Raw genomic sequence first — 14,364 nt, forward strand, 5'->3', positions numbered from 1 at the left:
TTCTGGAAAAACTCGGATGAATATATTAACTGTGTATTACTAAAAAATCTTCCTGAGAAACTAGCTATATAAGTTCTTTGAAATGGGGTCTCTAGTTGGCAGTGGTTTGCATCCTATCCAAGTAGAGACCCTAACTCTAATCAGGGTAAAGGGAATCACACAGCTAAGATAACCCCTGCTCACCCAATTGGTAGCTTGGCACGAGCAGTCAGGCTTATCTCAGAGGCAATGTGTAAAGCATTTGTACATAAACACACATTAACACAGAGAAAATACCACAATATGAGTCCACGCCAGTTTAGAAACATAGCCAATATGTAGCTGAATAAAACTAGACCAGAACAGCAAAATCCAACACACACAAGAAAGATATCACTTTTCAAAGATTAAATCAGTTCAGTCCATTGAAATCTAAGGATGTGTCACTTTTAGCACAAAGTACCTTGGATATTCAAAGACAAAACAGGCACAGGGGAATTGAGGTGCTGGAAAAGCAAAGTGATGCACAGGTTCCTTACTCCCATGGGAGGTGATGCGTCAGTCAGTTCCTTACTGGAAAGGGAGGTGATCCGTCTATCTCCGGACACGCGGCCAAAGTTCCTTATTGCTGGGCAATGTTGATGAAGAGACCTTGTCGTAGTACAATGGTTGAAAATCTAGACACACTTTGTCAATGTGGTGACAGAGAAGCAGGCTCATCTTCGATTTCACAGCCGCAGTGCAGGCGATGCGTTGATTCTTCAGCCGCAAAGCAGAGGCTGCATCGGAGTCAGAGCGGTTGCCACAGATATCGGTGACACAGTGCTCGGGACTCTTGCTGTGGTGATTTTTCAGCAGCAGAGCAGGCGCTGCATCGATTCTTCAGCAACTCAGCAGTGATGCATCAATTTTTCAGCCACTTGGCAGTGCAGTGTCATGAAAACAGGCGCTGAGAGCCAAGCGTGGATTTTCTCACCTGTTTGCATTTACAAGTGCCCAGGAACTAGATTTGGCACTATGTGGCAGGTCAGGGATCTCAACAGTATAGCCCAGGCACTGGTATGTGAAGTCTTTGATGGCCCTGAGACTTCTTTACAGGAGGCAAGCCTGCACAAGTCCTTGGAGAACCTAGGAAACAGGATGTAGAAAGCAAAGTCCAGTCCTTTTCACTCCCAGGACAGAAGCAGCAAGCAGCAGGCCAGCACAACAACCCAACAGGCAGAGTTCCAGTCCCTCCTACAGAATCCAGCTGGTCTTCCGGGCAGGATGTACTTTAATCCTGAAGTGCTCTGAAGTTAGGGTGTTACAGCTCCAGCACCTATACCAGTCTCTGCCTTTGAAGTAGGCAAACATTGTAATGCATAGGACCCTGCCTGGCTCCAGACACACTACAGGTGGGTGGAGACAGCTTTGTATAAGGACAGACACAGCCCTATTCAGGTGTCAGTGACAACTCCTCCCACCGCTCTAGCTCAGGAAGACCCATCAGACTGGTGATGAGCCATCAGGATATGCAGGGACCGCCTCAGCACCTTTGTGCGAGTGTCTAGATTGCAAGCACAAACATCCCAAATTTCACCATCCCTCAGATGTGGATTCCTCAGGCAGGCAGAGGCACAAAATGGCAAACCAAGAATATGCACACTTTCTAAAAGTGGCATTTTAAAACACTCAATATAAAAAACAACTTCAATAAAAGATGCATTTTTAAATTGTGAGTTTGGGGACCCCAAACTCCAAATCTCTTTTCCCAATTGGAAATTTCACTTGTAAGAGGGTACAAGGCAGCTCCAATGACAACCAACAGGAAAGATAGTCCTTGAAATTGTGAAATACTACTAATTTCATTTTTCACTATCAGGACATGTAAAACACACCAGTACATGTCCTACCTTTTAAATACACTGAACCCTGCCCATGTGGCTACCTTGGGCCTAACTTAGGGGTGCCTTACATGTAGTAAAAGGTTAGGTCTGGGCCAGGCAAGTGGCTGCACGTGCCAGGTCAACATGGCAGTTCACAACTGCACACACAGACACTGCAGTGGCAGGTCTGAGACATGGTTGCAGGGCTACTTCTGAGGATTGGCACAATCAGTGCTGCAGGCCCAATAGTAGCATTTGATTTACAGACCCTGGGCACACATAGTAGAATTTACTAGGGACTTACCAGTAAATCAAATATGCCGATTATGGATAACCAATTACAGATACAATTTACACAGGGAGCACTTTAGCACTGGCCAGCAGTGGTAAAGTGCCAAGAGTTCTAAAACCAGCAAACACGAAATGCAGAATACAGTAAAAAACAGCAGGTCAGAAGCAAAAAAGACGGTGGGAAACACGCCAAAAATGACAGGTCTAATATCACTAAATTATTTCACTTTGTTATGCAAATCACTGCATATGCATTACTTATGATTGGAGGAGCTATAGCAAAAAGATAAGTAAATAAAACAGCTGTAAAAATTAACTTCCACCTTCTAAATGTATTAACCATGAAACTGATTCTAAACAGTAAGTAGATGGTTGGACACTGTAGGAAATCGGGTTCTTGATTGAGGGTGAAAACCCTACTTAAGCAACAACCACAATCCTTTTTAGGGTGTTTCACAAAAGTCAAAAAATTAACCGGTGCTTAACCATCTGACAGCTTGGCACAAAAGCAGTCAGGCTTAAGTTAGACGCACTGTGTTAAGTATTTATGCAGCACACAAACAGTAATAAAGTGAAAACGCAACACAAAAGATATGCCACACCAATTTAGAAAAATGAAGTAGAATGTAACAAATATCAGTATAACAGAAGCTATGTAATTTTAAAGGCTGAAGTTAAAAATAGTGCCAAGAACCAGAACACAGGAATTGTGGGTTGCTGGTCGCGCTACACTGGGCCAAAGTTACAAGTCGTGACTGACTGAGATGGAGTGTGGGCACAGGGACCAGGTTAGTCCTGCTGAATAAGTTACCTTCTCAAAGTCTGGCACACAAAGTTCAAAACGTCAAGATTTTATGGGAAGAGCTCAATTGATGACAGCAAAAGGTCCAGGACCTAGGGATGCACCTCTTTGGGATCAGGAACTCATTCCAGCATAGGCCATCAGGGCTCAGCTAAATCCAGCTGCAGGTCTAGTTCGCGTTAGTTGCAGCAGTTCAGATGGGCAGTTGCAGGGAGGCCTCTGGAGCTAGTTGTGTTCCTGTAGCTCAGAACAGAAAGTCAGCCAACTGAAGCCTGAAATCACTCCAGTTAGCCTGAGATGAAGGGAGCAGGTGAAGTTTTTTTTTCCTCAGACAGCATGACAGGTTGTAAGCAGCAAGACAGTCCTCTGAAGAGCAAAGCAGGCCTCAAGCAGCAAGGCAGTTCTCTGGGGAACAAGACATGCTTCAAGGAGTGGGGCAGTCCTCTGGTAGCAGCAGGGGTCGTCCTCTGAAGAGCAAAGCATGCCTCAAGCAGCAAGGCAGTCCATTGGGGAACAAGTCAGTCCTTCTTTACTGTCCACAGGTCCAGGAGTGTACTGATAAGGGGCTGAGGAGGTCCAATATTTATACCTTGAGCTACTCTTTCAATTGGGGGAAACTTCTAGTCTATCCCTACACCTGAAACTGGGAAGTTTCTTTCATCCTCTTCCAAACCCTACCCCGGCTCCAAGAGGTCAAGTGTAACAAAAGGCTGGTGTTGAGTTTTTTTGTGAGAGTACTGGGGGCAGCCCTTTGAAATGTAAGTAGGACAGGGAACAGCTAGGCCCCTCCCATGCAGGCAGGATGGCCCTCTCCATGCTACACCCAGGTTCTATTGTTCACTGTCTGAGCAAAATGTGCATTCCTGATGGCAAAGCAATTAGCAGCCTCTGGCAGCTGGAAGCTCGTAGAAGGCCTCATCGTTTAATGCAAGAAAATGGCAACTTTCTTAAAGTGTCATGTTCAGATTTAAAATCTAAAATCGGACTTTACGATTAAAGAGGATCTTAAATTACAATCTTTTTGAGTACAGATGACGTACCTACTCACAATCAAAAGTTAGCACTTATGAAATGTAATAAGGTAGCCCAATGCAATGCTACAAGAGAAGTAGGCCTTACAGTAGTGAAAAACAAATTTAGAAGTATTACCAGGACACACAAAACTTAAAAGCACATGACCAACTTTTCAAATAAAATGCACTCTGCCTCTTTGGGCTGTTTAGTACCTACTTTAGGAGTGGCTTATATGTATCAAAAAGGAAGGTTTAGGCCTGACCAAAGGTTTAAAACTGCATTACATGCTGCAATAACAGGCCTGAGATATGTTTTAAAAGGCTACTTTTAGTGGGTGGCACAATGAGTGCTGATATCCACTAGCAGCATTTAATTTGCAGGCACTGGGTACCCTTGGTACAAGTAAATTACCAACAAGCACTTTAGCACTAGTTTGCAGTGGAAAAGTTTACAGAGCCCTAAAAGCTAATAGAAATTCGTTTTAAAAAACAACAAGGAGTGAAGGCAAAATGTTTGGGGCTGACCCTTCAAAGAGGACCAAGTGCAACAGACCCAATATTAGAAATATCTAAGTTGAAGGGAAGCAGCAAAACATTAAGAATGTCTTAATGAAGTTATTTGTAGAAATAAAAGGATTTGCCTCAGGGGTGAAATCTCACAAACAGTAGGCAGTGAAAAGATCCTGGAGCAGCTAAACGTTAGAAACTGAGGTAGTGCTAGTGCAACCACATGCAGGAGGAAGAGAATATATATGATACGGTGGTCAAGGGGAATCAGTGGAAAGAACTATAGAAATCTTTCCCACACATGCAAAGTGCTCTTCGTGGAGGAGGGTTGGGAGATAGGGGAGGCGCCAAGAGCTGGCATGGTGGCCACTCTTTAAATCGGCTGCATTGGGCATACAAGAGGCACATTTTTCTCCATGCCTGCCACTGAAAGGAAGTTTCTAAGGCGTTAGTGGAGTTTTCTGTGACAGAGTGGCGTGGTGTCTACTTTGCTTTTGGGTGAATTGGTTTTTACCGGCGAGTTGAGAGTGTAGAAGCTTTGGTAATCCTTACACAGCAAATTTCTGAACTTTGATGCTCTTCTCCATGGAAATTTGAACTCTGATGAAAATTGAGATACACCACACGTTTAGGTTTTAGGAGGCTGTCGGGAGTCTCCTACAGGCCGAGACCAGCGGTGCAGTGTCAAGTGCATGACTTTTCTGGACCAGGAGTTCCAGCAGCACCCGGGTCTTAGATGAAGAGGTGAGCCGTGCTGTCTCCAAGGGTCCTGGTGCAAGGTGAGAGCAAGGTCGTAAGACTTCGGCGGCCAAGTAGCAGTCTGGTGAGAGGGCTCTTGTTGGTACCACCATAGGTGCGGGGAAGGGAGAGGTGGAGGCGGAGCTTGGCAGCACAGCAGCACCATTTAATGGGTCCGAGGAGAGGAGCTGATCCATTTGGATTGACGGATAGGCAGAAGACAATGGAGCAAGCTCTGCAGGTGACAGTTAATTTGTTCCTATGGCTCGGGTAAGGGCTGAGAGGAGAGAGGGGTGCAATTAGTCCCTTTGGCTCGGGGACTGGCTGAGCGGAGAACAGGGTGTGGTGAACTTGGTGATGTCGTCATTCTCCAAACCAAAGGCAAGCAGGAGCTGAAGGGCCCAGAGCGTGTGGCCGGCAGCAGTCAATGCATTATTTCATCATGGACAGACACCAAAGGGGTCTGAGTTTGGCAAGGAGTTCTGTGCTTAATGACAGAGGCCCTGGGGCAAGCTCTCTCTCCAAGAGGGGAGTTCATGATTCTTTGGTTGATCACTTGATCATAGCACTGGGCCATAGGCAGCTGGAAGAGGTGGGAAAGTCCATTTTTACACTGGGGACCTTGGAAGGGCTACAGGTGAGGAGCTTGTGTCAAGTACATCTGTAAAGGTGGTGGAGAAGTCAGGTTGACGGTGGTGAAAATAACGGAACCGGTAGCGCATAGAGGGGCATGCTGGGGACGTGACACAGTGCCAAGTGAAAAACGAGGTATGGATAGGCAGTCCTCAAGAGGTGAAGAATTGGATAGTGATAGTGAGGGAGCTTCTCCACCTTCGAGTGGGGAAGGATCAGATGCAGGGGCAGAGGGGGATGTCTGTGGGGGGCACAGCTCCAAAAAAGATTGTAAGAGAGGTAAACCCTCACAGTGGGTAGGGTATCCCAGAGGGAGGGGCAGACAGCGGGGAAGCGGCATGACAGGGAAAGGTGAAGAGTAGACCTGTAGCGGGACTATGGAAAGCAGTCCAGTAGAAATGAGAACTGGCGGTTTAGGAAGGAGGTACTGGGAAGCAAGTATTAGGAGATATGGGCAGAATCTTTCGGGGATGAGGGGAGCTGTGGCTTCGGTACATGATTTCAAATAGGCTGGTGCAGGACACACATACTACAAGCAGTCTGCCCATCCACTACCGGCCCTTTCCATAAAGCCCACCCAAGAAGGTGTGGGGAGTGCAAGGAAGCAGGGCATCGTGGGGGCATGCTGGAATATTTAAGGGGCATGCTATAGGTGCCCCTGGAAGTTTTGTCATGATGTCAAGTGTGGGGGCCAGCATTCCTTGTTGCAGTGCACATCTGTGTTAATCAAAGCTCCGACAGAAGGGAAGAGGCGGGGGGCGGACAACAAGGGAGCAGCAGATAAGATAGGATACTCCAGGTAAACCAGAAGCTATGCTGACTTGGTTGAAAATGTACCTGATTGTGCGGCAGCAACTTGTGAGACAGTTTTAATTTCTGTTTTCAGATACAAATATGGGTCCTTGTGCAGGCCAGCAGGCAGATAATTTATGGTCTTGCAAGGAAATTGAGAATTTGATAACAGTAAAAACTGGGGTAGGAGGTGTCACGGGGTAGGATTTTGGGAACGTTCCTAAATCCCCCTTTGAATGACCTGGTGGTATCCCCATTGCTGCCCGTGCCAAAGAAGGGAGAAGGGGAGTACAGGCTGTTACACCATTTGTCATGGCCGCAAGGGGCATTGGTGTATGATTTCAATGACTAGGCCGAATGTTCTGTGTCATATGTCAATTTAGACACAGCGATACGGCTAGTGCGGCAATATGATGCAAGAGCTGAGATGGGCAAGGCGTCAGTTGTTCACCTCCTACCGGTGCATCTGGTGGATTTTCCCTTGTTGGGAATACAGTTCCAGGAAGAGTATTTTGTCAACAAGTTTATGCCTATGGAGTGTTCACTGGCGTGTTCAGTGTTTGAAAAGTTCAGTACCTTATTGGGATGGGTAGAAAGGTCAGTAGCAGGCTCAGAGCAGGTGTTGAATTAAAACGATTATATGCTTAGTGTAAATAGGGGTGGGCTGTGAGGAGCGTGCACTGCTGATGAAAACAATAGAAGCAGCAGTGGACAGATCTGAAGTTGCCTTGAAAGCCCAAAAGAGAGAGGGCCCATTGACCCAGTTGACATTTACGGGGATAGAGTTGGACTCCATGGCAACAGTATCTAGGCTAACGGGCAATAAGTTGGGGGTACTGAACAGTTTACTAAATGAGGTGCTGCAGAGGGAGAAGAGTGATAGGTGGTTGATGCAGAAAGTGGTGGGGCACTATAACTTTGCATGCCAGGTGAAGGCACCGGGGCAGGTTTTTTGCAGCAGCTTTACATTTGCATTGTGGGGGGCAGTTAAACTTCATCTAAGGACACAGATGACCAAGACAGTGAAGGAGGACCGGAGGACCTGGAAGCATTTCTTGGCTGGGTATATTGCGGTGGCCATGTAGTTGCATAACAACCCTTTAACATAAAAGTGAAAATATATTCCGACGATTGTGGTGCGGGCGGTTTGGGGGTATAATAGGTGGCATTCATCTTGGAAGGCCAAAGGCCACAGTATTGCATTTCTGGAGTTCCTTCCTTAACTGTTGGTGGTGAGACTGAGGGAAGATGAGATCAATAATATGCAAGTGATGTTTGTGTCATACAAGGCAGTGCAGGTGGTGAACATGAGGACTGCATCAGATACTTGGGTAATGAGGGTCCTGATAGAGTTGGTGGTGTTGTATTTGGAAAAGAATATTCGTTTTTTCAGCAAGGCACACTGCCAGGTTAAACAGGGTAGCAGAAGCACTCTCTCATTTGCAGTGGCTGAGGTTCCATGGTTTGGCCCCAGGAGCGATGAAGGTGGCCCTCCGCAACTGGACGACTTGTGGGACATTATGCTGTGAAGTAATATTTATTGGTGGAACATTCTATATGGTATGCTATGGGAAGGATATTCCAGCAAGATTGGAAAGAGTTCTTGGCTTCCAGAGCCAGGTGATGAAAACATTACATCAATAGCATGGTGGAGAGGTGGGAAGATATTGAGAAGTTTGTGCTGGGTCAGATTTATCCTCTGTGACAATTGGAGGAACATCATCAGGGCCAGACTTCCATAGTAAGATGAGGAGGGGATATGACCCATGTGAAGGAGAGCTAGGCAGGAGGCTTCTGAATGGCTGGCAGGGCACCAAGGCTCAGGAGACCAGTCTCTGTTGGAATCCCAAGGGTGTTGTTCCTGCAGGCAAGAGTTGCATATGTGTCCACCTGGGGGGCACAATTGTTCTGGGTACTATCTGCGTTAATGTTTTTCGGGGCACCTAGGGTTCGGGACTGGGGATATGGAAGTATGGCTGGATTAGCCCAAGACAGACCAGAATGGGAGAGGCAGAGGTGTGCTTTAGGGAATGGAGTGAGGTGAAAGTATGCCTGGAGTTTAAACTGCAAGCGCTCTTGGAGTGGAAGGGCTGTAATGCAAGAAGGGCTTTTCGGCACAAGGACAGAATAGCGGTAAGAGCAGGACAGATTTTAGGAGTCCTGTGAAAATGCCAGAGGGCAACAGCCTCCCCATGATGGAGTTTGGCATTTATTCTTCCTTCCGTATGGGTGTGAACTTGGAAGGTTGGGGGAAGACAGGCAGACGGGCATCAGTAGATGAAAGAGCTGCAGTGTGTGGAGTTACATTTGGTAAAGACTGAACTAATCGTGATTTGCTTTATTTGGCAAGTACTCCTCATGCAGGGTTTACTGCTGGGACATAGGGATTTGTGGGCACTCCTTGGTGAAGTGGGCCGGGGAGGAGACCGGACAACAGTTTGGAGTTCACCAGCTGGGGCTGGATAGAGAAAGATTGCTATTGGTGCTGGCCTTCTGGGAGTACAAGGCAAAAAAGTGCAGGTACATTGTGGTAGTGGTTCATCTGGGGTATAATTAATTGATGCAGTCCACCAGACCGATACTGATGAAGTCCATGTATTGAGACTTGTAGATACTGAAGGTCAGCTTGGTGAAAACTGAGGTTTTCTAAACACAGTTGGTGCCTATGAGGGTTTGGAAAGGGGTACAGAAGCTAGCTGTGATCAATAGAGTCAGGAAGAAGTTAAACAGGGAGATGATGGGATTCTGCAAGGTAAAGGGGTTTCGGGTGATATCGTACAAGGGCAGTGTTCAAATCTCCGTCCTTGTTCTGCCATGATGGGGTACATCTGTCCGAGCAGGAAACAATTTATATCTGGAAGCGCTGACACAAGCATTGGTTGAGCCGATTAAAGAGATCAAATGGGTCTGGATTTTGGGAAGGGGAAAGAATTTACAACTTTGGGGAGGGCCTTTCTGGTATAGGAGGAAAGCAACAGTGTGGCCCTGATTAGGTGAAAGCCAGGTGTGTAAAGGAGAGTAAAGGACAATGGAGGCAAGGTTTGGGGCAAGAAGGAGGGCCTGGTCTAAGGGAGGGCAGGCAGGATTTGCATTAATCTTGTGGATTGCGGAGAGAGGGACACAAGAACTTGTTGAATGGTTAAAGGTTGTGCACAGTTTCAGTAGTGTTATGGGGGTGGGATGTTGGGGTGAGAGTAACATAGAAGAGGCAGGATGGGTTATAGTTTTCGGTTAGTTTAGCTAGCATTGTAGTTTGTGCAGCTCAGCCAAAGGGCTGGGAACTCTGCTTGCCTCAATAAAGCGCCATTTCACACTCAAAGCAAGTGGAGTTTTGTGATCATTTCCTCCCAAGTACCAGTGGTCATAGGAACCGCCAAAGCAACATAAAGGTCAACAGTTACGTGTCGCTGTGAGACCAAAACCTGATTAGAGATTATATGCAGTGCACAGTGGTGCTTCAGGCAACATAGAAATCAATAACGTCACATTATTTGTTTAGAAGGAGACACCACTGGAGTTGTAAAATCACAACCTGCATGTGTGGACTGAGCCATAGATGAGCACGGCGGGCAGCGCACCAGCCCATAATCTTCACAACAGTCCACTAAAGGAAGAGCTGTGCCAGGGGACAGGACGGTCAGTGCTGCTCTCCTGATTATGAACGCCCATGCCTATATTGGGGAAATTAAATCATGGGAACCTGATGCTCCTGGCATATGAACATACTGGATAGAAAGCCATGGAACATTTGGAAAAGAGACAAGAAATGCTACTCCCTTGCTGCCTGATCAATGTAATTTCTACTGTGAAGCCTTGGCAAAAGTAAATGCTAGTGTTTTCAACTTGCAACATCACGTTAACAAGAAGCTCAGGAACATTTTTGGGGAGGGTGGCAGTACTAGAATTGTTTGCAGGCGATGGCCAGCATACATACGGTCCACTTGATGGCAAAAAAAGCTGTCAGTTAGCACCCAAACATTACTTTATGGATCGAAAACTACCAGGTACCAGAGCTAAATGTCTCTGTCTCTGGTGGCACAAAATATTAACTGCCTGAAACTAGTTCAAGTATAAACTCGTATGATACAGTGAGCCAAGTGCTTATGTAATGACCTCACAAATATTTACAAAGATGGGCCATGATGTAGTTCTCCACATTGTTTTTCTACATGCACAGGCTTTGGACTTCGGACCAGTTAAAAAGAAGCCAGACAAGTCATTAACATGAGGAGTCAATGCTAGATTAACGCATTCCAAACAGCTCTACACTAATTACCAGGAGCAAGAAGAATTTCCAAGTAATCAATGGGACATGACCCATCTTCCTAAAGTCGAAACTTCAACTGCATGGTCATGGACACATTTCAGATCCAAAAAGGCTCAACTCTTACACATTCCTTCTTTCTGAAACACACTGGAGAAGCCCCATTCTCTGTTCACTTTTTCAAGCTCTGGGAAATATTAGAGAATAAGTAGCATTAACAGCTAGCTAAGCTAAATATTATAAAGTTATAAAGATGTGGCTGTTCTCTAAATCATAATTTAGTAACCTAACAGACTTGAAGTGCCCTCCTCTTTGTATGCACAGTATGTGAAACTAACCTTTACATTCCATTTGCAATCCCAACCACAAGCAAGAGGCTGCTACATGCAACTTCCTCAAGCCTGGAGAGCAGCTCTTGGCCTCATGCACAACATCACAACACAATACTTATAGTTGCTACCACAACTAAAACCTTCTGCTAACCATGCACAACAAACTGAGTAACTACTTACTTGACCAACTATACATGAACGGCTTAGGGACATGGTCAATGTGTAAGAAAGTACTGTCAAAGAGAGACAATACAATAGTACAACAGTTTCCTAAGTGTGCAGCAAAAGAAATACTTCTAACGTTACTCAAAGTATGCAGTTCACCAAATTCGTAATGCATATTTCCATGCACACCTAATGAAAAATGAGTTGCTAGTAAAGGGAGAGCTTTGTCCTAGGCACAATCCGTGGACCATAATTACAGGCCCTGCCCATCATGCACAGATTTTGCAAACAATCTGCACACTAGATGGAAGTCTGGCACCCCATAAACAATTCTTGTAACGCAGACAAAGTCCCTGCAGCCAAGGTATAGGCCCTATTTAAATTCTATTATTTTTGCTTCCATCATGAATCTCCAATGAGAAGTTGCAAAGCCAGTGCATGTAGTTGCCAAAGAGCAACTCAGATACAGCATCTGGAACACTGGACAACAGCTGAATGACATCCATGTCGCTGATCAGAATTAGAGCAGGAGCACCATTTACCCTTACGAAGAGCGAAGGTCAACCTGGGAAGGAGAGCAAGAGACCAGGCTTACACAAGCGGGAACCAATTTAATGGAATCTGCATCCAGTCTGTCAAACAGGGATGCAAAAAGACGATTTTGTTCCATGGAGCAATATGTTTGTTATTGTTCAGCAGCCTAATAAACACAAGTGTCAAAGAAAAGACATTTCCCAACACAACAGATAAAAAGCAATTCTCAAAGAGGCTCGATCGTTTCCAATTCAACATAGAACACAACTAAGCCTGAAAGGAAGGGACAACCAGTTTTCTGGAACATATCATACTACACTTGATGAAGAAAGCACTGATGGGGGGTCTTAAAGTAATCTGATGAAACGGTCATCAGACTTCGAGACTCACCAGTGCCATGATCCAGGCTTACAACCAAGTTTATTTTGCCAAGCAACACACATGGATCATAGACGTCCTATCCTACATGCTTCTATAAAACACTACAATGTTCTCCATATATACCAACATTGTTTTGCAATTATTTAAGTACGGACTAGAAAGCCAAATGAAAACACTGCACTGTAAGATATTCAAGTGGAGAAGCTAATTTTCATCTGACCATGTAATGAAATACCATTAGTTCCACATACCCCTAAACCTGAACTATATTCAGTAGAAAAAGCAGATTGGCCTGGTTGCTAAATTATAGAAAGCCCTATGCCTAAAGCACTTGGCTGTCCGAACCCTAGTGAAAGAGCAAAGTACCTTTGTGGGGAGATGACACGATGGAGACCCTCTGGCAGGAAGACTTGGTGACATGTTATCGGACGAATGTGCGAGGAGGTGGCAATCAATAGAATGTAATGGGTCCCAACAGGCATTGCAAGATCCTTGAAATATTCTCTGATATTACTAAAACCGATAAATAGTGTGGTTCCTCCCAGGGTATCCCATCTTATTCAGGGAAGTCAAAAATGAGCAGAACTAAATTAGGTAGACTTCTTAATGGTATGCAGTAGGAGGTATATTGTCTTAATAGAACTACCTTGGGCGGGTCTGATATAGCTCCGTCAAAGACATCAGGCTAATGCCATCTTCGAAATTCCCTGTAATAATGCTTATTTGGATTGTTTAACCAGACGTTGTGAAAACTGCAGAAAAGCTGGGGGGGGGGCTAATGTTAAGGAAAGACTGAAGGCTCTTAACCAAACACTGCTAATACATATATGCCAACATTTCGAAACAGAAAGAGGGAAATAGAAAATGCAGAAAGAGGTAAATAGAAGATACAGAAATCGGGGTATTTATTTTCTCCACTGACTAACATGGAAAGAGGAAATTTTAAGCGGGAGACAGCTGAAAAAAAAAGCTATTTTTGGCATTAAAAATCAGGAGTCTCAGGTCTGTTGTCATGAATGGCTAATGCTCCACTATTTTTTAGAGGCTCCCATCCATGGAAGTTCGAATACAACAGAATAGGGGAAGAGCTTGCCTTGCACTTCAGTTTAACATTATGTGGCGCTAGCAATTGGAAAGCATAACACCACGGGCATAAGGCATTTGTTTTTTGTGTCATCAATTTTTATTTTTATTTTATTTATTTATAAAGGCATTTGTTAAGAAGCTAAGCAGAGGCATACAGCAGAGGACTCATCACTGCATGCAACAATGCTGTGCTGAATAATACGGAGGCGGCTGCCAGATTGAACAAGTAGCAGGTCTCAGAGGGATCCCGTCCCTACCAGCCATTAACTTTCAAATGCGTGGTTATGCTTGCTGTAAGCCAGACAGTCATTGTGGTATACTGTGCACAGTGCTAAGCCCAGGTTTTGGGGAAAAATCAACAGAGTCACGGTCCTGAACTGCAAGGGAGATACAACCAACATTGCAGAGGTAGCATGCTGTCTGAGAAGCGGGCGAAAAGGCAGCACCAGAAGCAGTCACTTGCATGTCTAGAACACCATAGGACATGCATGTGCACCGACCAAATGCTGAAAAGTGACACACTGTATTGAGCCTGGATCAGAAAGCAGAAGGATGGCACATGCTTGAGTGGGGAAAGTGACTGGGATCAGCTCTGTCACCCTACAGGAAAGTGTAATTGTTGGTGAATAGTGCAACGGAACTGATCCACTATCTCCCGGAGCATGACCCAGTAAGTGCATAACAGACATCATACTGGCAATTCGCAACCAATGTGGGGTTCATCTAAGGGTGAAAAGCGAACAGGGGCATAAGAATCCCAAGTGCACATGAATGTACATCCAGGGGAGAGGATGTGGCCTAACGGGCTAGGAAAGTCGATATCAAATCTGGGGCCAGGGTTCGAGTGTATGCAATAAAGCTCAACATCCTGTGATTCTGGGCACATCACTTATTCTCCCCGTGCCTAAAAGAAACAAAAGTGTCCTTGTGTAACGAAACTGGCGCTCATGAAAAGAGCTCTGATACCTTCGGGTCAAGTTTG

At 45.3% G+C, this 14,364-nt stretch overlaps 1 protein-coding gene across 1 annotated transcript in view; it reads right to left on the reverse strand.

Moving 5' to 3' along the window:
• The window catches only part of CNKSR1 (connector enhancer of kinase suppressor of Ras 1), a 424,353-nt gene that overhangs the window by 60,869 nt on the left and 349,120 nt on the right, over window positions 1-14,364 (reverse strand). The gene's annotated exons all lie outside the window — the stretch shown is intronic.

Source organism: Lissotriton helveticus, chromosome 3_1 (genome assembly GCF_964261635.1).
Source record: "Lissotriton helveticus chromosome 3_1, aLisHel1.1, whole genome shotgun sequence".
Lineage (NCBI taxonomy): Eukaryota > Metazoa > Chordata > Amphibia > Caudata > Salamandridae > Lissotriton > Lissotriton helveticus.